Source organism: Ictidomys tridecemlineatus, chromosome 5 (assembly GCF_052094955.1).
Source record: "Ictidomys tridecemlineatus isolate mIctTri1 chromosome 5, mIctTri1.hap1, whole genome shotgun sequence".
Taxonomy (NCBI): Eukaryota; Metazoa; Chordata; class Mammalia; order Rodentia; family Sciuridae; genus Ictidomys; species Ictidomys tridecemlineatus.
In genome coordinates, this window is record NC_135481.1 from 122,040,271 (window position 1) to 122,063,304 (window position 23,034).

The 23,034-nt window shown below is 42.2% G+C and overlaps 1 protein-coding gene across 12 annotated transcripts in view; it reads left to right on the top strand.

Moving 5' to 3' along the window:
* Traf3 (TNF receptor associated factor 3) overlaps positions 1-23,034 on the top strand; it is a 111,606-nt gene that overhangs the window by 33,667 nt on the left and 54,905 nt on the right. The window contains exon 1 of one of the 12 annotated variants that reach the window (XM_078050948.1): positions 5,384-5,406. The exons of the other annotated variants lie outside the window; for them this stretch is intronic. The gene's annotated coding sequence lies outside the window, so the exon portion shown is untranslated. Of the gene's footprint in view, positions 1-5,383; positions 5,407-23,034 lie in introns of those variants that run through there. 12 annotated transcript variants of the gene reach the window in all.

The following is a 23,034-nucleotide window of genomic DNA, read 5'->3' on the forward strand; positions in this document are numbered from 1 at the left end:
GGGCTGGGGGCAGGGAGTTGCTAAAGCAGTTGTGAATTGTTTCCAATGAGAAGCTTACTTTAAAATTTTTGGAAGGTCTATCTCCGAATTAATGCATTTGGCATAGTGAATCTCCCAATTACCATGTCCTTTTCTGATTTTTAATGGGGGTTGAGCTGCACCTGGTTAAGTGTTTGGGCCTCTGGCCTGATTGTGCCTGCTTTTTAAATAGCAGCAGCTTGACTAGGTAGCAGTGTTGTGCAGCAACCCAGCCCCAACAAGCACATGAGCTGTGTGCCCTGACCTGTTCTTGGAGGACTTGCACAGTGTGTGGTCTTCGGCTGGGCCTCTGGTAATTTAGCACACTGTGGGTCCCTGCATGAGTATGTCAGTCCCTTCACAGATGAGGGGCTGTTTCTGTTTTTTACTGAGAAAAGAGCAGTGCTGCTCTGAGCAGGCTCTGTGTGTTCTGTGTGGACTCAGGCTTTTGTTTATTTTGGGGGTGACCTAGGCTTTTGCATCAGCACCTGATGCTGCTTGTGCCTGCTGCTCAGGTCCCCTTTAGATTTGTAAAGAACCCTTCTATAATGACTGGGACTTGTTCAGAACGGCAACTTCGTATTTCATGGTTGAAACCCTTGGATCCTCTCTTCGCCAGAGAAACAGCCAGAATTACAACATTCTTCTTTCCTGATGCCAGATCACATCTAGTGGTCAGGAGAGGTCTTATCAGATGAGTACCCAGTTAAGTTTTTGACAAATAATTATATGTGCAAGCTGAATAAATATGCCCAAGTTTTTTATTTTCCCTCCTTTTCTCTTGGGGACATCTTTCATCCCTCAGCCCCTGCTCCTGGACTTCCTTTCAGGCAGTGTACTTGCTCCCTGGCGCTCTTGTGTTGAATTGGGTACCTAGGTTGCAGTTTTGAAGCAAAGCCCCTTAGGGTGGTATTGGTGCTCTCTAGCCTTTTGTCAGGTGACACCTATGTGGGTATTTCCATGATTTGAATCGATGAGTGTAAATGTGAATGAACAATATTAGCTGATTTGTTTGAGTATTAATTTCATTACTGCTATTAATAAAGGAACAAGTTTTGCCATGGTCATTCTAGTTAATGGTGAGAGCCCTGGAGGGGTCACAACATGTTTTTAATCTGAGTTAAGCTTGGAACAATGACCAAATGCTTTGTGCCTGTATTTTTAAAAAAAATATTTTTTAGTTATCAATGAATCTTTTATTTTGTTAATTTATATGCAGTGCTGAGGATTGAACCCAGGGCCTCATACATACCAGGCAAGCACTCTACCGATGAGCTACAACTCTTGCCCCCTCTGACTTATTTTTAAAAGTCATGCTTAACATTTTGAGTCAGTCTGTGCTTTAGGGAGCCTTTCACTTGCATTCTAAAGAGTCGAAAGTCAAATCAAGTAAGATTGTAGGATAAGTCTTTTTTTATATATATTTATTTTTTTAGCTTTAGGTGGATACAATATCTTTATTTTATTTTTATGTGGTGCTGAGAGAATCGAACCCAGTGCCTCACGCATGCCAGGCGAATGCGCCACTACTTGAGCCATATCCCCAGCCCCTGTAGGATAGGTCTTACTCCCTTCCTTGACAGGCATCTGGGATTTGGAGAGTTCGAGAGAGAGTGAGTGGTCAGGCGTGGTCAGTGCCAGAGGGAGACCAGGCCCTGCTGCCACCTGGAGGTTACACCATGCCCAGAGGATCGCAGCTGAGACCACTCAGTGCTGCTCGAGTACCTAGGAGCACTTGGAAAATTACCTCTCCTTTGGAGTCTTGCTGCCTGATCTGCAGAGTAGATGACAGCAAGACATCTCCACAGGCCTGCTAGCACCCTAAAACCTGAGCACTGGATGTCACTGCCCTTGGCTTTTAGGGATCAAGCTGAAAAGTGGTTCAGAGGTTTGCATGGGGCACTCTTTCTCTGATCTTTATCCACTGGCCCTGGGAACAACTCATGCCCCCTGCCAATCTCTTTCCACCTGCATGGACTGCCCCAGATCACAGCCCTGGTAGCCCCATCTCTCCAGGCATCCCCTGTTCCAGGAGGCACAAGAATCTTGACACATGACCCCTACTTTTCTGCAGAGTCCCCTGGCAAAGCCCACTCAAGCCAGAGTTCCGGGTCTGCCTGCATCAGGCTCAGGGACACTGCCTGACAATCCAGTGAAGAAGTTGTCCTGCTCCACTGCAGCTGCCTGGGGCTAGCGGGAGTGAGACTGCCACAGAGGACAAGCCTTGATCCTAGTCAACTTGAAAGGTTGAGTTCTGCTGGAACTGCTGTGGGGAGTGCCCAGAGTGCCACCTAAATTGGCCTAGCGGCATCTGATAGAAGTTCTTCTGAAGCTTTTAAACTGCTCTAGTGAGTCTGAAACGCACAGTGATGGGAAGGAAAAGCATCCCAGCACTGCCTCTGTTCCTGCTCCTGCTCTGCTCTGCTCTTCACCACCGGGCTGTGAGATCCTCCTAGTCAGTCAGGAGTTCACACTGGAAAGTGTCTGGTGTGTCTAACGTGAAGTCACACATTACGCAGCAACAGGGTGCATTCTGAGAAATGTGTCACTAGTTGACTTGTGTGAACATTATGGAGTGCTTATACTAAGCTGGCTGTGAAGGCTGAAGCGGATAGGGTATGGCAGTCCGGTGGCCAGAATGTCAGTGTGGAGTGTGACTGTATTTGCTCATTCATATCTCACCTAGAAAGGGAGAGACAGGGGCAGTGAGAGAAACATGCTCACCTGTCCAAACTTCAATAATGGACTGAGAGACAAAGGCACAGAGAAGTGAGGCTTTATTGATCATCCTGCGAGATCAGGGTGCCTTGATGGTCGGGCACACCCAGAGTGGGTGCAGTCAACATTTTACCCTCTAGAGCCTCAGGGTCCCTCCCCGGTTTCTCATTGGCTGAATACTATGGGGTGCACTTGTCTTTCTAAATGTCCCTAGGTTTTACTGTCTCTTGCTGGTTTACTTAAAGAAATAGACCTTTGGTTGTCCTCTCCTCCCTGTGTTCTTATTGCCGGAAAAGCCTCCTTGGGGGTGAATGCATTCTGACGTCTGCCTGCACAGCTCTTACTTCTTTACCTATGTTACCATTTCTTATGATAGAGCTCCATCTCTGTTGGTCAGGCCCACTCTTCCCCCACTTCCTGTCTGGGGGTCATTCATGTGCCTGGACTTTGGATCTGCCACTGTAGTGCTACTGTGTGAGTTAACTTCTTGCAACTTCTCTTCTGCTTTTTTTCCCATCCAGCTGCCTTTGTAACATGCCAGTTTTACATTTAAGGCAAAATACTGTATTCTGAAAATGGACCACCGGAGTTTCAATTTCTCACAGTAGAAAGATGGTGTGATTTTCTTAAAAGTTTTTCCATGAACCCCATCCATTGCACATCCATAGGTCAGCATTGTCCTGTTAGTGTCAGCACACTTTCGTTGGGACCTATAAAACCAGAAACCAGGGTGGTTAGGAAGTGGCCTGTGAGGGCCAAGGCCTGGATTTGAGTCCTGTCTCCCCTTTTGACTCATAATTTAGCTCCTCTGGGTCTTGGTTTCCCTGTCTGAATGTTGCTGCAGCATGGTGCTGTGGGCACACAGGTACAAAACTTGACTGCCACTCAGCACCATATGGTGACCTTGGGGACAACAGGAACCCAGAGTAAGGGGCCCTGCTCTAGGATTGGGAGGGGAGCCAGGAAAGACTTCCTGGAAGGGAAGACTTCAGAACCTAGGATGGGAAGTGGAGAGAAGGCGCGTCCTCCCCAGAGATCACAGCTGCATGTCTGTAGGGTGCACAGGTCTTCATGCAGACTTGGAATGAGGGTGTGACCAGCAGTGTCCTCAGTTCATTCACTTATTCAGTCCTTCACCCAGGGCCTGTGCAGTATTGGGCATGGGGCAGGATAAAACATATCTGGACAGATGCTAGGTAGACAATAATCATGCCATGGTCATTGGAAGGCAGCTGTTACCTGTTAGGAGCAATGTCATGGCATTAAGTGACCCAGAACCGCCCTTAGGCTCAGATCCCGGCACTTCTTGTTGGTCCCCATGTGCCTCAGGCAAACGTGTGCCCCAGTGTGGGACACTTAGATGTCTGTCAGTTGTGGGGTTGGCAGAACTGCTCAGGGGTACAGTGAGGTAAGATGGCTCCTGCCGTGTCAGTCAGTGGAGCCTGTGCACTCTTGCTGAGGACCCACTCCTACATACTGCGGAGTGTGTGTGCCACTGTCTCAAGGATCTTCTTCTCTGTCTCTGCCTTTCCCAGCCCAGTCCACATCCTTCAGCTCCTGTCAGATACTCCTTCCTTGTAGAACAATGTCCTGATCCCTTCTGGACCCCAAGAATAGCTATAGTTCTCCTCCCGTGGTGCTGGCCTTCTCCCTAGTGCTTGTCCTTAGGCTTGGAATGACTTGTTTCCATTCATCTTCTCACAGGAAGACATGTAACCACTGGCTGCATTTTTCTTACCTGCATCTCCTTTCACATGTAGCACATGGCCAGGGCTCACTGAATGTACTGAGTGAATGAATGAAAATCAAAGGTCACTTTGTAAGTGGAAGCTGCTGTTTTGGAAGTCACTGTATAAACTGCGTGGTCGATGGTTTAATATTTCAAGTGCTCTGACCATGAAAGGGTTTTTACTATACTGAAAGGTAGCTGGGTGTCCAAGTGATTGCTGCTGACATGGGAACCAGACATGATTGCTGTGCATGCATTTTTTTGAAATGGAAAGTCATGGCTGGTTCCCAGCAGCTCCTCAGTGGGGCTTTGCAGCTGGAGTTCAGCAGCAGATGTGCAGGGTTCTCACGGGAGTACTTGAGCATTAGGCTGGCATGGCATAATGCATGGTTTATTCTTAGCATTGTACTCATCTCAATTGTCTGTCATAGCCCTCCCCTAGTCAAAACCACATACCAGTCAACCTTTAGGAGACTGAAGTCCAGAAATGCCCCCAGGGGTTTGCAACATTTTTTTTTTTTTTAAAGATCCTTAAAAAATCTCTGTGATTCCAAAGGCAGCTTCCTCTGCCAGAGTCTCTCTCTCGCGTGCCTTTGCTTCTGAGGTTGGTAGCTTTCAGAAAGACTGCAATGCAGCGGTTACCAGTCCCTGTTAATATGGAAACCGCCCGCGGTGGAGTCTTTTGTGCCCCTCCACATTGCTGCCTGCTGCCTGTGATCTGAAAGGGAGATGATAGAGCTAATACTCCCCAGGACTGCGGTTGAGTGATGAGAATGCAGGTGCTTTAGTGAGTGCTGTGGCTAGCACAGGCTGGCCCTGCAGCAGCTCCGTGTGCTGGTGCAGTGGGCTTCCTTGGGAAGCTGAGATTGAAGATGCCTTTGCAGTTCGTACCTGATCATTTTGCTTTCACCTCTTGTGTCCAGATGGTGGACTGTAAAAAGGTAAGGGACTTTACAAATCATGCATGTATGTATTAAATGTTTATGAACATACTGAGTCAAAATAAAGAATTACAGTTGAATAGATCCCTTTTTGAACCTAATAAATAAAACTTTATTACTTGTTAAGGACAGTTTTGACATCTGAAGAATTATCTTATTTAGTGTGGACACATGCTTTCTTAGTGAATTACTGAAGATGTTCTTTGAAAAGAAATGCTTTTTCTTTGGCTTTCTAAACAGTTAAATTTCAGAGATGTAGGTATAGACTAGAATATATTTGCTTTGAAATGACGACATTTCATTAATGTGTCAGGGAACATTTCATTGTTACCATCTCTACCATATGCCAGTAAGTGAGGAAGTCAGATTCCCTCAGTTCTTATTTTGTCTTTGGATGAACATTTTCTCAATTGTGAGCTCTGTGCTCATGCATGGGGCGAGGTGGATACCCCTCTGGCTGGTCCTCTTTGTTTATGTAAGAGGGAAGCCAGTATCTGAACTCAGATTTATTTTGCTGTGAATTGGTGGCCTCAAACTGTATTAAATGCATTATGGGTGGTAATTTTACATGTCCAACACCAAGAAATATAATGGCAGTGTTACCATGGCAACTGCATGCATTCTGGAAAGCTTATGAATGGGTTCTGAACCTGCTGGCCTATTAAGTGAGGTTTTCCAGCTGAGAACCTGCATTTGTGATGAGTGAATGTGCTCAGCTTTCCTCTACCAGCCTCAGCCATTCTGCTTAGTTCTTTCTCTAGTGACATCTGCCTTGACTCTTGATTCCTGGCAACAGACCATGGCTGAGATGTGGTCTTTTAGCTTCGGGTTGGGGAACTAGTGTTTGTGTGGTGTCTTACTGCCTTAGTCTGTGGGCTGGTGTGGTTGTGCCTCCTGAGGGTGGGTGATAGTTCAGCATCCCTAAGAGTGTAGTTGCAGCCTCACATGCTGGTGGGGTCCTGATGCTTGCTTTTTTTCTTTTATTTATTTTTTGAGGTACTGGGGATTGAACCTAGAGGTGTTCTACTGCTGAACTACACCTCCAGCCTTTTTTATTTTTTTATTTTGAGACAGGGTTGTGCTAAGTTGCTGAGGCTGGCCTTGAACTTATGATCCTCTTGCCTCAGCCCTCGAGTTGCTGGAGTCACAGGCATGGGCTGCTGTGGCCAGCTCCTGAGGGAGCTCTGTTTATGTGGAGAGCTTCTTTCTGTAGCACATCCCAGGTTGTGGAGACCCTGACACCTGGGATGCAGCCCTGCTACTTGTTTCCAGAGGGGTGGTGGTTGATTTGGAGGGCTGCGGTGTTCAAAATGTCAAACTTGAGAGGGTAAAAACAAGGGCCTATTGTCTTTCTAGTGGATTGTTTGGTGATTGTTGGAATTATCTGTAGCTGTTTCTTTGAAAACAATTCATGCATCTAAACTCTATTGAACTCTTGAGTACACATTGAGGGGGTCTGAGGTGAGAGGGTTGAAGCCCAGGGACAGTGTTTCTGCAGGGTCTGGCAGCAGGATCTTCCTCCCCTAGGATCATCCTCTTGTCACTCAGCATTCCGTTCATGCAGCTTAAACTTGAGGACTGGAGGCTACTGGTCTTTCTGGCATGTCTCAGTCGGCAGATTGCTGGGGCTCACCTGTGGGCCTTGGTGAAGAGTCTGTCCAGTTTTATTCCTGTTTTGCAGATGAAGAAACTGAGGTCCAAAGAAGTTATGCCATGTGGTGAAGGTTCCAGAGAAGGTCAGAACCAAATTAGGTGCAGAAACCTGCTCCCGAGGGCTGCTGTCCTGGCAGGAGCTTGCTTCCTGAGGGAACCTGTCACAGCAGTGGGCTCTGCTTGGAGCTCTTTAACCTAGAACAGGAATATTTCCTGCCTTCCCTTCATTCTTTCTTGGGTCACTTATTGAACGTCTGCTGAGGATGCTGGAGATACCCGCAGGAGAGGATGGAGGGCGTGACCTCTGGCATTTCTGCTTTCTAAACAAGGGCTACAGGACCCAGAAGTCACCTGGAGCACCAGAGAGAGGCATCACTGCTGAGTTAGGACCATGATGCTGGACTTCCTCAGGCAGGGTGACATGGAGACAGGAGGTTCACCTTACACATACTTACTATAAGGAAGAAGAGGTTAGCTTACAAGGGTGAGATGCACATTGATTTTCTAGCCAGATTCTGAGTAACCCTTCAGCTTTTGAACCAGGTTGAGATTTAACCTAGAACTCAGGGTGGCAGGCTGCATTTTCTTAAATGGCTTCAGTGACATTCCCTTCTTATGTGGTATTTTTATGAAGAGGTGGAGTCTCTGTTCCTTTGCTGTGAACCTGGGCTGGGCTTGTGACCTGCCTCACCTTACAACCTGGCAAAATGACTCTGTGTGACTTCTGAGCCAGGTCTTAAACAGGGTACAGTTTTTGCCTGGCTTCTCTGTTTGGGTTACTTGCTCTGGGGAAAGCCATGTGCCAAGCTGGAGGAAGCCCATCTGGCCCATGCAAGAAGACTGCTCAGTGAGACCCATAATCAGCAGCTACTTGGCATGCGAGAGAGTCTAGCTTTCTCTCCTTTAGCTAAGGCCTTGGATGCCGAGGAGCAGACTCATCACCCTCTGTGCCCTGTCCAGATCCCTGACTCACAAAACCAGGGTGAACAACACATGGTGATTCATGCTTAAGTTTTTGGGAAATTTATTATGTAGCCTCATTATTAAACTCCTTAGTGTTTTCCTTTTTTATATTTATTTTTTAGTTATAGGTGGACACAATATCTTTATTTTTATGTGGTGCTGAGGATCGAACCCAGTGCTTGGTAGGTGAGCACTGTACCACTGAGCCATAACCCCAGCCTCTTTTGTTTTTGAAAATATTTATTTTTTAGTTGGACACAATACCTTTATTTTATTTATTTGTTTTTATGTGGTGCTGAGGATCAAACCCAGGGCCTCGTACGTGCTAAACAAGTGCTCTACTGTTTAGTTACAACCCCAGCCCCAGTCCTTAGTGTTTTCGTTCATCAGTATTTGATTGTTTTTTTTTTTTAATAAAGTATAAGAAGTTAGTACTTTTTGATAATCATACATTTTAAAAGTTTGTTTTAATTTCTTTGAGATAATTTGCATGCCATAAACTCTACCCTATTATAGTGGACCTTAGCATATTCACAGTTGTGCAACATCACTACTATTTAAGTATAGAGCCCTTTCATCACCCTGAAATGATAGGCTCTTAATTTACTCAGCTGACAAATGGATAAAAGTGAGATTTCTGTGCAGCAGGTGCAGCTGTGGTGCAGTGTGTGAGGCCCAGCAGGCGAGTGTTTGAAGGGAAGAGTGAGGTTGACAGCCTGAAGGTTGGAGCTGGTGTTAGCCGTGGCCTTCTGAAACCTCTGCTCTGAGTTGGAGTTCACGTTGAGGCTCTAGGGAGAGGTGAGCTCCAGCGGGGCTCTTATGGAGGGGCAGGTCGTGAGTGTAGGGGGACAGAGGCTACACAGTGGACAGGAAGTCCATCTCTGGCAAGCCTCCCTTTTGGATGGGGGTGGAGTGCAAGGTTGTATGTGAGCATTGGCCCAATTAGGTGCTTGAGGCAGCCACACTTGCTACCCTGGGCATCACATGTGCTTGCACTCCCGTCTGCCCCCTCACACATGCGCATGTGAAGGTGATGTCATAGGCAGAAGCAAGGCATGGCCCAAAGAGGAAGGGGCTGCTGCTGGCCTAGTCCAGTCGTCACATTCTTTCTGCAGAGGGCTGTAGAGTAAATATTTGGGGGCCAGTTCTGTGTCTCTGCCATTGCACAGGTTCTGATATTAGAAGCCTGTGATATACTGAAAATGAATTCAGTAGCATAATCTCATTAAAATTGTTCTTGGTTTAGAGGAAGAAAAATTACATTAGTCGAAGGAGCACAGAATCTTGACTTGTTAAACAAAGAGATGATATTCAATTAAAAATAGCATTTTCCATTTAGATAAGCCCTGTGTGTGTTACACAATGGCATTTAACAGGCAAATTCATCAATTAGAGATCTTTGTAAAGGTCCTCACATCTACCATTGGGGTAAGCATCCTTTTAGCATCTTCCTGGCAGCTTTTATTCACCTGTGGGACAGTGTTTCTTTAGTGTGGAAAGGTGTGGAACTGATTAGCCCTTGGGTTTAATGCACATGGACAGCTGTGTAGACATGAGATTGAACACAAGGCTGCGATCTGACCTAACAGCCCAAGTGAGCCTGTCTGCCCAGATGCTTCTTGGCTTCTGTGCATCATTCCTGCCTCTAGAGCACATGGCAGGACTCCCCCCCAGAATGAGGCTTTTATGGTCAGAGTCAGAGAAGTAATATTTCTAGTTCCTGTGACCTGCTTTGGGGAAAAGGAATTCTGGTTTCAATTAATCATTTCAAGGGGAGAAAGAAGTGGAGAGTCAGGAGGACAGGAGGTGGTGAGACCTTAGGGCTGCTTCTGTGATCCCTCTGATGACCTTCAGTTCAAAATACTCAGCATGCCAGGGTTCCAGATTTTGGAATATTGTTTTTTGAATTCCATTTCTTTTATTCTTTTGAGACAGGGGTTTTGCTAAGTTGCCTAGGCTGTCCTCACAACTGCGCCCAGCTGCAGGCTCCAACACTTCTGAGTAACTTCAGCTGTAGTGTTGAAACAGGGTCTGTGAATTGAGTTGAAACATTTTCAGAGAAGGTGTTAGAACAGGGCTCAAGCTTGCCATGCTGTGAAAAACGTCTCTTCGGTGTTCTCGACTGCTAAGCACATAGGCCATGGAACCTTAGAACCTCAGCTGGAGCCCAGGCCCTAGTGGTATTCCTCTCCAGCCTCACCCTGGCCCCAGCTGCCTTCTGCACTTTGGTGGGCTGCTTCCTTCCATCCCAGTGGTGGTTCCACCTTCCCAGGATGCAGGCATCTCGCCTGTCTCAGAGCTCACAGTTCTTTTTTTTTTTTTTTTTTGCTGGAGCCCAGGGACTCATGCACCAGTTGCTCCTGAGCTATGTCCCCAGCCCAACAATTTTTAATGTTAGTCAATAATGTTTCAGGTTTTTCTACTTTTTCTATATCTACTACATGTCCACTGTAGGCATTTTGTGAAATATAAGAAACCAAAGAGGACAAGTGTTTCTCCCACTTCCTCTTTCAGAGGTGGACTAAGCTGCACACCTTGGTGGTCTCCTTCTCTCTGGAAGGCAGGTGTGGCAGCTACCCAGGGGGACACAGCTCCCTTTGGAGGGCACAGGAGCTGCTGACTGCTCTGCTGGGGCTGCGCAGGAGAGCCCACAGTTCTTGCTCCCTTTTCCTTCTGCCTAGGTTTCAAAAGGGTCTGATAGTGGCATTATGATCCTTCATGGCTGATACGACTCATTATGGCTTGCATCTTCAAATATTGTCAAACAAGTGATTTCCTGCTTTCATATTTGGTCATCTAAAAATTTTGTTTATCATATTAACAGAACAAGGTTTCTAACACATGAGTTGTTTAAAACAGTTTTTGTATCACCTTTAATAAAAATAATTTTGAAATGTCATTTAAAGCCTGGTAGTCATTTGTTTGGAAGATTAATTTTGTGCTTGGAAAGGAAGCATAAGGACTAGGGATATAGCTCAGCTGGTAGAGTGCATAAGGCCCTGGGTTCAATCCCCAGCACCACAAAAAAAAAAAAAAGAAAAAAGAGGAAGAAAAGAAAGGAAGCATGAGAAGAAAGATTTTTTAAAAAAATATTTATTTAGTTTTAGGTGGATACAGTATCTTTATTTTTTATTTTTTATGTGGTGCTGAGGATCCCCACTGCCTCATGCATGCTAGGCATGCACTCTGGGAGCCACATCCCCAGCCAGAGAAAGATTTTTTTTAACAGACACATTTTTTAGCAAACCTGCCAGTCCATTTAATGTTCATCATGCCTGTATACACACACACCCACTTACACCTGTATAGATCACTCAGAAGTGTAAAGGTTTTGTTCCCTAGGATTATATTAGGATTTTTTCCTACATAATCTATAAACTCAGATGCTGAATTGATGTCTCATACTGAGCTGCTTTTTAAACATTTGATTTTCCTTATTGCGTTTAAATGTGTTTGCAATTTTTAAATCTAAGAAGTATAGAAAATAGTTGATGTCCACCTGTCCTTTGGCTCATAGTGAAGTGCCCTTCCTTGAGAGGTCTTTCCTGTGCCCAGGGACATGGCGTTGCTGCTGTGTGCACTGCATGCCTCTCATGGTGGTCTTCATCCCAGACACAGTACAGGTGTCCTCAGTCCTGGATGGTGATCTTGGCCGCTCCTTCTCAGTGCCACCCACTAGGACACTTGAGGGCTTGCTGGTGGATGAATGGATGCTGTTACGGAGCTTACCTGCAGTGTGGGCAGGTGGTCTGTGTCAAGCCTGCAGGCCTCGTCAGGGTTTTCAACATCTACCAAGAAGTCTTGCTCCGGGACTGACTGCATTCTTCCTCCACACTGCTTCTACTTCCTGCATCCTCCTGGGAGGTGACAACTACTTACAGATGACTTAAAAAAATTATAACATATATAAATATATTTTTTCTGTTGTTGTTATTGTTGATAGACCTTTATTTTATTTATTTATATGCGGTTCTGAGAATTGAACCCAATGCCTCACACAGGCAAGTGTGTGACTTTTTGTGTCCTCCAGTGGTTAATTCCTTGCTTGTCTCTTCTTTCAACCTTTTTTTTTTTTTTCAGGCAAAGAAACAAATGTATTTTGAAGGATAGCAAACTTAAGGGGATTTTTTCACATTCAAGTATAGAGATTGAGGAGAATGAGGTAGTTTAAAAAAACTATAGTCAACCCATCCTGAGCTGTCACTGTTTTAATTTTTAGCAGGTCTCTTTTAAGTTTTAGTTTATTCTGCACAAATGCCAGACTGAGGACAGGACAGCACCATTCGATAACATTTGGTGAGTGCTTTCGTCCTGATTGATGCCTGGGACAGAGCCAGGTGCCTTGAGCAGGGCTTGCTGCTGGCCATGCATAGGAAGGAGGAGCTGGTCATGTTGTGCGCGCTGGGAACTAGGCCCCTTTGCGCCTGGCCCCTCCATATGCCTGGTTCCCTGAGTACTGAAGTTCTCAACAGCACTGTCTAACCTGTGTTCAAGGATTTAATTTTCATGCTTTTCTAACAAAATTTATCAATTTAGCCATTTTATTTGTATAGAATATTGGCAAAATGTTTTCTATTCAAAATATTGATCAGTTTTGAGGTACCTTAAGAGATTAGATGCTGTGTAACAAATCTATTTACTTAGGAAACTGCAGGGAATCTTAATTATACCAAACAAAAGCCAACAGTGCAGAATAATTTATTAGAAAGACAATTAGATGAAAATTTCAGAATGGCTTGGGAAGTTTTCACTCTTTGGTACATCTCTAAGTTACAGTAACTGATCAGATGGGTTCCATGTAGAGAAACATGTATTAGTGGGGGTATCTTATTTGGGTATGAAGTAGGTTTACTCCAGAGGGTTTATAAAGTGTGAGGAATATTAAATTAATTCAGAGAAGTGCTACAGTAATACCTTAAAATTTCAGCGTTACTCCTTTTTAACTAAAAATATCTAGTGTGACTCGTACCCAAAGGCCAAGCAGAGCAGGCAGAACAAAGCTCACGGGAAGTGTGCAATGCCTTGAGGTTTTGTTTTTTTTTTTTTTTGGTACTGGGGATTGAACCCAGGGATGCTCTACCCCTGAGCTGCATCTTCAACCCTTTTTTATTTTTTATTTTGAGACAGGGTCTCATCAAGTTGCCCAGGCTAGCCGCCGACTTGCACTCCTCCTGCTTCAGCCTCCCAAGCCGCTGGTATTTCAGGCATGTGTCACCTTGCCCAACTGCTTTGTGATTTGGAATGATATGTGATGGTTATACTAACTTCCATGAGTTCTAGACAGTTTTGTCATAAAATTTATAACTTGAAGCTGGTCACGGTAATGCAGGCCTATAATCCCAGCGACTTGGGGGAGCTAAAGCAGGAGGATTCCAAGTTCAAAGCCAGCTTCTGCAATTTAGCAAGTCCCTGAACAACTTTGTGAGACCCTGTCTCAAAACATAGAAAGGGCTGGCTGGGGATGTTGCCCAGTGGTTAAGCACCCTGAGTTCAATTCCCCCCCCCCACACACACACACGTACACACACAAAGTATAACTAAATTTCAGTCTTTATTTCCCCACTAAATTTAATACCATAAGATCTTTAATTATGAAGAAAATTTTTATTAATACATTTTAAAACATTTTCTTTTAAAATTTTTTTTGGCTGTAGATGGACATGATACCTTTATTTTACTTATTTATTGATTGATATATTTTTTTAAAATTCTGATTTGTTATACATGATGGCAGAATGCAATTCATTTCATATTATACACATAGAGCACAATTTTTCAAGACACTGATTGTACACAGAATATTTTCACACCATTTGAGTCTTATACATGTACTTACATTCCTATCCCCTTGCCTCCTTCCTTCCCCCTCCCTCCCCTTTGCCCTATCTAAAGTTCCTCCATTCCTCCCATACTCAATTGCCATTATGCATCTGCGTCCTCATAGCAAAGAAAACATTTGGCTTTTGGTTTGGGGGGATTGGCTTGCTTCACTTAGCATTATATTCTCCAACTTAATTCATTTACCTGCAAATGCCATGATTTTATTCTCTTTTAATGCTGAGTAATGTTCCATTGTGTATATATACCAAAGTTTCCCTATCTATTCATCTACTGAAGGGCGTCTAGTTTGGTTCCATAATTTAGCTATTGTGAATTGTGCTGCTATAGACATTGATATGGCTGTGTCCCTGTAGTGTGCTGTTTTTAAGTCCTTTGGGTATAAACTGAGGCGTGGGATAGCTGGGTCAAATGGTGGTTCCATTCCCAGTTTTCCAAGGAATCTCCATACTGCTTTCCAGATTGGTTGCACCAATTTGCAGTTCCACCAGCAATGTATGAGTGTGCCTTTTTCCCTACATTCTTTCCAACACTATTGTTGTTTGTGTTCTTAATAGCTGCCATTCTGACTGGAGTGAGATGAAATCTTAGAGAAGTTTTGATTTTCATTTCTCTAATTGCTAGAGATGTTGAACATTTTTTCATATGTTTGTTGATTGATTGTATATCCTCTTCTGAGAAGTGTCTATGTTCAGTTCCTTGGCCCATTTATTGATCAGGTTGTTTGTTTTTCTGGTGTTAAGGTTTTTGAGTGCTTTATATATCCTAGAGATTAGTGCTCTATCTGATGTGCTTGTGGTAAAGATTTGCTCCCATTCTATAGGCTCTCTATTCACCACTGATTGTTTTTTGTTTGTTTGTTTGCTGAGAAGAAGCCTTTTGATTTTATATCCAGCTACTTTGCTGAATTCATTTATTAGTTCTAGTTGATTTTTGGTGGAATGTTTGGGTCTTCTAGGTATAGAATCATATTGTCTGCAAATAGTGATAATTTGAGTTCTTCTTTTCCTTTCCATATCCCTTTAATTTCTTTTGTCTGTTTGATTGCTCTGGCTAGAGTTTCAAGAACTATGTTAAATCGAAGTGGTGACAGAGGGCATCCCTGTCTCGTTCCAGATTTCAGAGGGAGTGATTTCAATTTTTCTCCATTTAGAATGATGTTGGCCTGGGACTTGGCATAGATAACCTTTACAATGTTGAGGTATGTTCCTGTTATCCATAGTTTTTCAAGCATTTTGAACATGAAGGGATGCTGTATTTTATCAAATACTTTCTCAGCATCTATTGAGATGATCATATGTTTTTTATCTTTGAGTCTGTTGATGTGATGAATTACATTTATTGATTTCTGTATGTTGAACCAACCTTGCATTCCTGGGATGAAACCTACTTGATCGTGATGTACTATCTTTTTGATATGCTTTTGTATTCAATTTGCCAGAATTTTATTGAGAATTTTTGTTTCTATATTCATTAAAGATATTGGACTGAAGTTTTCTTTCTTTGATGTGTCTTTGTCTGGTTTTGGAATCAGGGTGATATTGGCCTCATAGAATGTGTTAGAAGTGTTCCCTTTTTTTCCTATTTCATGAAATAATTTGAGAAGTATTGGTGTTTTTTTTATTAAGTTCCATACTTGGTTTTTTTTAATGTTTATTTTTTAGTTGTAGTTGAACACAATACCTTTATTTTATTTACTGATTTTTACGTGGTACTGAAGATCAAACCCAGGTCCTTGTACATGCTAGGCGTGTGCTCTACCACTGAGCGACAACCCCAGCCGCTTGGTGTTAGTTCTTTTTTTTTTTTTAACATTTATTTATTTATTTATTTTTCTTAGTTCTCGGCGGACACAACATCTTTGTTGGTATGTGGTGCTGCTGAGGATCGAACCCGGGCCGCACGCATGCTAGGCGAGCGCGCTACCGCTTGAGCCACATCCCCAGCCCCATGGTGTTAGTTCTTTAAAGGACTTGTAGAACTCATTTGTGTATCCATCTGGTTCTGGGCTTTTCTTGGTTGGTAGACTTCTGATGGCATCCTCTATTTTCTTGCTTGAAATTGTGTATATCATCTTGATTTAGTTTAGGCATATCATATGCCTCTAGAAATTTGTTGATGTCTTTGATATTTTCTGTTTTATTGAAGTACAGATTTTCAAAAATAATTTCTAATTATCTTCTGTATTTCTGTAGTGTCCGTTGTAATATTTCCTTTTTCTTCACAGATGTTAGTAATTTGAGTTTTCTCTCTCCTTCTCTTCGTTAGCATGGCTAATGGTTTATCAATTATATTAATTTTTCAAAGAACCAACTTTTTATTTTGTCAATTTTTTCAATAGTTTCTTTTGTTTCAGTTTCATTGATTTCAGCTCTAATTTTAATTATTTCCTGTCTCCTACTGCTTTTGGATTGATTTGTTATTCTCTTTCTAGGGCTTTGAGATGTAATGTTAGGTTGTTTATTTGTTGACTTTTTCTTCTTTGAAGGAATGAACTCAATGCAATGAACTCTCCTCTTAGCACTGCCTTCATAGTGTCCCAGAGATTTTGATATGTTGTATCAGTGTTCTCCTTTACTTCCAGGAATTTTTAAATTTGATATCTTTTGCAACCCATTGTTCATTCAATAACATATTATTTAGTCTCCAGGTGTTAGAGTAGCGTTTGTTTTTTTTTTAAATTTTATCATTGATTTCTAATTTTATTCCATGTGGTCTGATAGAATGCAGAGTAGTATTTCTGCTTTTCTGTATTTACTAAGAGTTGCTTTGTGGCATAATATGGTCTATTTTAGAGAAGGAACCATGTGCTGCTGAGAAGAAAGTATATTCACTCGGTGATGGTTGATATACTCTCTGTATGTCAGTTAAGTCTAAGTTATTATTGAGTTCTATAGTTTCTTTGTAACTGTTATGTCTTGTTGATGTATGGTTCCCTTAAGCAGTATGAAATGGCCATCTTTATCTCTTTTGATTAACTTTGGCTTGATGTCTACTTTATTTGATATGAGGATGGAAACCCCTGCTTGCTTACATAGGTCATGTGAATTGGTATATTTTATCCCAACTTTTCACCTTCAGTCTGTGGGTGTCTTTTCCTATGAGATGAGTCTTTTGAAGGCAGCATATTGTTAGGTCCTTTTTTTTTTTTCCCTAATCCAGTCTACCAGTCTGTGTCTTTTGATTGGTGAATTTAAGCAATTAACATTTAGGGTTATTATTAAGATGATTTGAATTACCGGTGGGTTTGTTTTGTTTTGTTTTTTTGTTTTTTTGTTTTTTTTTTGGTATTTAGCTTGACTTGGTTTCTCCTTTGGTTGGATTTTTTTTTTATTGTAGTTCTTCCCTTTGTAGATTATCATTGTTTTTCATTTCCTCCTCATGGAATATTTTGCCAAGAATATTCTGTAGTGCAGGTTTTCTTGCTCTAAATTCTTTTATCTTTTTTTTTTTATCATGGAAGGTTTTTATTTCATCACTAAATTTGAAGCTTAATTTTGCTGCATATAAGATTTGTGGTTGGCATGATCTTTTAGAGCTTTGAGATCTCTAGGATCTCCTAGCTTTGAGAGTCTGGGTTGAAAAATCTGCTGAGATTTGAATTGGTCTTCCCTTATAGGTAATCTGATTTTTCTCTCTTGTGGCCTTTTAAACTCTATCCTTATTCTGTATGCTAAGCATTTTCATTATAATGTGTCTTGATGTAGGTCTGTTGTAATTTTGTACTTTTGGTGTCCTATAGGTCTCTTGTATTTGATTTTCCAATTTGTTCTTCATGCCTGGGAAATTTTCTGATATTATTTCATTGAAGAGATTATGCATTCCTTTGGTTTGAATCTCTGAACCTTTTATCCCAATAAATCTTAAATTTGGTCTTTTGATGGTATTCCATGATTCTTGGATGTTCTGTTTGTGATTTCTTACCATCTTCACTGTGAGGTCAAGTTTATTTTCAAGACTGTATATTTTGTCTTCATTGTCTGAGGTTCTGTCTTCCAAGTGATTTAGTCTATTGGTGATGCTATCTATTGAGTTTTTTTAATTGGCTTATTATTTCTTTCATTTCAAGGATTTCTGATTTGTTTGTTTTGTTTGTTTCAGTATCTGTATTTCTTTCTTGAAATAATTTCTTGCAACCTGTATTTGTTCTCTTATCACTCTTGTTGGAGTGATCAATTTTTATCTGTATCTGTTCATTTAGGTCATTTTAAAAATTCCCAATCTTTTTATTTATGTATATTCTGAACTCCTTCTCTGACATTTCACCTACTTCACTATTTTTGGATCTATTGTTGTAATGTCTTGGTTTGTTTGGGGCAGTCTCCTCTCTTGTTTTTTCATGATGTCTATGTGTCTTCCTCTCTTGCAGTATAGATCCGAGGTATTACAGCTTCTGCCCTATTGTCTTATAGTGTGCCTACAGGTTACCAATACCTCACTTTTAAGGGAGAGATCAATATTATAGCACTCAGTGTGCCCAACGTGCTGCCATACATCAGTTAGCTTCTATTTTTACATTTACAGTTTTGTCACTATAAACAGAAGTGATGAGTTTGATTATCTTCAACCATATAATCAATAGGTTTGTGTAATGGTTTACGGTTTCTGATGATGGAAGGAGGGACTGGAAGGTTGGCTGAGATGTTTATAAGGTAGGGTGTGAGAATATCCATGTATTATATTATATGACTAGTGAGGGGATAATCATAGGAAGTTGGCTGTTAGTAGGAGAAACAAGAGAGAGGCAACCCCATGCAAGACTCCCTGTTACCTTAGCAACAAGATAACTGTTAGCACCCCTAGTAGAGAAACCTCTGGTGCAGCCAGGCCACAGGGACTGGTGACATCTTACCAGGTCCTCATTGTTGTCTCTTGATAGAAGTGGTGATATCCCAGTTTCTTGGTGGTGGCAGCCTCAAGCCTATATGTTTCCTGATGTTAGGCCGTGGAGCCAGGCTTTGGTGAATAATAATCCCAGTGCGGGGTGGCTCTCCGTGTTGGTGTGGGGTGGCTTTGTCTCTGGAACTCTGGGCTGCAGTGGCATGGGGCCGTCGGGTGGACCGGCTCTGCCTTGGGAACTTCTTATTTATTTTTATGTGGTACTGAGGATCGAACCCAGTGCCCCACACTTGTTAAGTAAGCGCTCTACCACTGAGGTACAGCCCCAGTCCCTTAAAAACATTTTCTTGCAACCATGCCTTAGAAAATGAAATAAATGATGTAGAGAATATACAGAAATTGGCTTTTATGTAAAAGTTTTTTGATTCTCAGATAGATGACAACGTGCTTTTGTCTGCCAAGTGCTTTCCTGTCACATTTATTAGATAGGATTGAAAATGAGCAGGTGATTTCAGAAGGATGGCTGTCCTGCAAAACTTAGAGGAAGTTTGCTGACTGTGTTGGCGGTGGGACGGACGCATGCTTTGACCGTCGCTGAGCTGACCTAGTGCTGTTGCAGCAGGCTTTTGCTGGCCCACCAGGTGCTGGGAGTGTGCGTGCACCACCAAGGGCTTGGTGACTACGCTGCCCTTCTGTCACAGTCTTTGCATATCTTTATTTACAATTACAGGATTTTTGTCCTTTTAGTACTTTCCTATCTGCAGAGTGCTTTTGTTTACTAATTTACATCCATCTGACATACATTAAGGATTGCAGAATAACAGGCCAGATTTGTGTCCCACCAGGACTAACGTGAAGCAAATAGTGAAGAATTTAGGGAGTACCAAAATCTCGGTAATTGAGATTAGCAATATTTTAATGCACTATTTTAAAACAGCCAAGCTTAATGCAAAGATCCATGACAAACAAAACAAAAACAAATTTTAAATAAAAACAGGATGGGGTGGGGTTGTGGCTCATGATAGAGTGCTTGCCTGGCCTGGCACTTTAAAGCACTGGTTTAATCCTCATTATCATATAAAAAATAAATATACTGTGTTCATCTACAACTCAAAACAAAACAAAACAAAAAATTTTTTTAATATTTTTATTTTTTAGTTGTAGTTGGACACAATACCTTTATTTTATTTATTTATTTTTATGTTGTGCTGAGGATCGAACCCAGGGCTTCGCACATGCTAGATGAGCACTCTACCACTGAGCCACAACCCCAGCCCCTCTGGTACTATCTTTATATATAATTTCGGTGTTTTATTTCTCCTGGGGTTTTTCATTAATTTTTATTTTGTCTCTGTTACTGAATTTTTGACACTCTCTTACACTTTGTTACTGAGGTAAGTCACACCCTAATCTCCAACCAGATTCTCATCTTGAGTGACTTGGAAACCAGACAGAATAATATACAGCAAGTGATTCCAGACCTAAACATCAGGCAGGTCAGGGCCATGTTCCCTGAAGTAGAGGAAGCAGTGAATGAGCCTGTCGTGTTCCAGGTTCTTCCCAGAGTAGGAATCTGCACACTTGTCTGCACAGGGCCATAAGGTTTGCGCTTTAGATCTGTAGGCCTTGGGTCTCTGTCACAGCTGTTCTGCATCATCTGTGGTTCCTTTCACACCATGTGTGCAAGTGGACGGGGTAGATCTGTCCAGCAGAACTTTGTTACAACAGTGGTACCGGTTGGGTCTGACCCTCAGATGGTGCTTGCCAACCCTGGCTGAGGGGAAGGTTGTTGTGACCTGATAATTCAGGGCATTTCAGGGCAGGTCCACTGACCTGATGAAACCAAGCAGAGTTTGGGGAACCCACGACAGCTAGAATTCGTGGCGCAAAGTAAAGGAGAAGAGGAAGCTGCTCAGAACAGTCCAGAGGTCTGCAGGACTCCCTGAGGTTTGGGAATGTATCAATGTATATACAAAGAACACACTTCAAATCAGGAAAAGTACTGTCAGAAAGCAATAGACTGAATAACTCTAGAATATCAGACAGGGCTGGGAATAATTGTGCTCTACTGCCCAAAAGTTTGCACTAAAAATATTCAGTGTCCGGGGTGGTAATCAGTTAGATCCTTCTAAGATTTATCTTCATTTTAATTTGGGAGGGTTCAGGATAACTTTTCATTGAGGGCATTAAGTAGATTGCTCATAGGGTATGACCTCAGTAATAGGGCAGAATTAGCCCTAAACTAATAGTCTGGAGTCAGTACAGTTTGTCCTGAATCCAAGTGACATATCTACATTCCCAGAACAAAGCCCAAGCTATACATAAAAGGTACAAAAAGTGCTGTGGCAGAGTGCATGCTCACTGTGCGGGAGGCCTGGGTTCAGTGCTTAACACTGTAAAATGCAAAACAAAAACACTTTGTGCCCAGAGTACCCTAATAAATTCTCATGACACTAGAGCTGGAGGTACAGCTGGAGCTCAGTAGTAGAGCCTTTGCCTAACATGTGCAGGCCCCAGATTCCAACCCCAGCTCCACAAAACAACAACAACAAAAACAAAAACAGTAAGATTGGGACAGGATTGTGGTTCAGTGGTAGAGCACTTGCCTAGCATGCGTGAAGCACTGGGTTCAATCCCTGGCACCACATAAAAATAAAAACAAATAAAATAAAGGTTTGTGTCTATCTTCAACTAAAAAAAAAAAAAGTAAGATTCAGTGTTCAGCATCTAATAAAATCTTCCCAGGCATGGAATTGAACCAAGATAACTATGTTGCAGATGTTTAAAATGTAGAGGAAAATATGAACATAATGATGAATGAAATGAAAGCTGTAGAAAAATAGAATTTCTAGACGTGAAAATGCAGTATATGAAAGGAAAAATGCGATAGAGAGATGGACAGCAGATTAGTACTAAAGAAGAAAAAATTAGTGAACATCAAGACATAGCAATAGAAACTACCCAAAATAAAGCATAGAGAAGACTGAAATATTGAGCTTTGACCTGTGGGACAAAATCAGTTAGTCTAAGATAGGATAACCATCCAGGTGCACACCTGTAATCCCAGCGGCTCGGGAGGCTGAGACAGGACGATCGAGAGTTCAAAGCCAACCTCAGCAATGGCAAAGCACTTAGCAACTCAGTGAAACCCTGCCTCTAAATAAAATACAAAGAAGAGCTGGGGATGTGGCTCGGTGGTTGAGTGCCCCTGAGTTCAATCACCAGTACTCCCTCTGCTGCCCCCTCCCCCCCAAAATTAGGGTAACTTAATGCCCAGAGGGAGAGGAGGAGAGAATAGAGATAATATTTTAAGAAATAATGGCTGAAAATGTCCATAGTTCCTGAAAACTGTCAATTATGAAGCTTAAAAATCTTAGAGTTGGGGACTGGGGTTGTGGCTCAGTGGTAGAGTGCTTACCTAGCACGTGCAAGGCCATCTTTAGCACCACATGAAAATAAAAAAATAAAATAAAGGTATTATGTCCAACTACAACTAAAAAATAAATACTAAAAAAAAAAACTAGAGTGAACAGAAAACCAGCAGCTGTGGTGGTACACACCTGTAATCCCCGTGACACAGGACGCGGAGGCAAGAGGATCCTAAGGTCAAGGCCAAACTCTGCAAATTAACAAGTCCCTGAGCAGCTTACAGAGACCTGTCTCAAAAAATAAAAAGGGCTGGGGATGTGGCTTATCCTAGGTTCAATCCCAGTACCTCGCGTGCCCGCCCGCCAAAGAGAGAGAGAGAATATTGTGAATACTTTCATGTTGATAAAATCTTAACAACTTTAATGAACACAGTTGTCAAAGCTCACTCAAGAAGAGATATACAACCTATAAGTTTCTATATTTTTTAAGAAGTTGAATTTGTTAATAAAATATATCACAGAAAATTTTAGGTCCAAATGGTTTTGTTGGAAAATTGTACTAAATATTTAAGAAGAAAAGAATACTAATCTGACAAAAATCTTTTTCAGAAAATAGATGGGGAGGAAATTTTTCTAATTATTTTTTGAGGACCAGCCCTATAGGAAGACCAGACAAAAGATGTTATAATAAAGGCAAACCCCAAGCAATATTTGTAATGCTCACAGAAGCCTTTGGTGAGTTTAGCAAACCCAGCGCACACAGCAACATATAAAGAAGATGTTATGTAATGACCAATTGAGAGTCCTCTCAGGAGTGACGGGTTGGCTCAACACTGGAAAATCTAGCAGTGTAGTTTGCGATAGTGATAGACAAAGAAAGGAAAGCCAGTGATAGTGATACGCAGAGATGGAAACCGAGAAAGCAGGAGCCTAACAAGTTTATAACTGGAGGGAGGGTGTGCCGAAG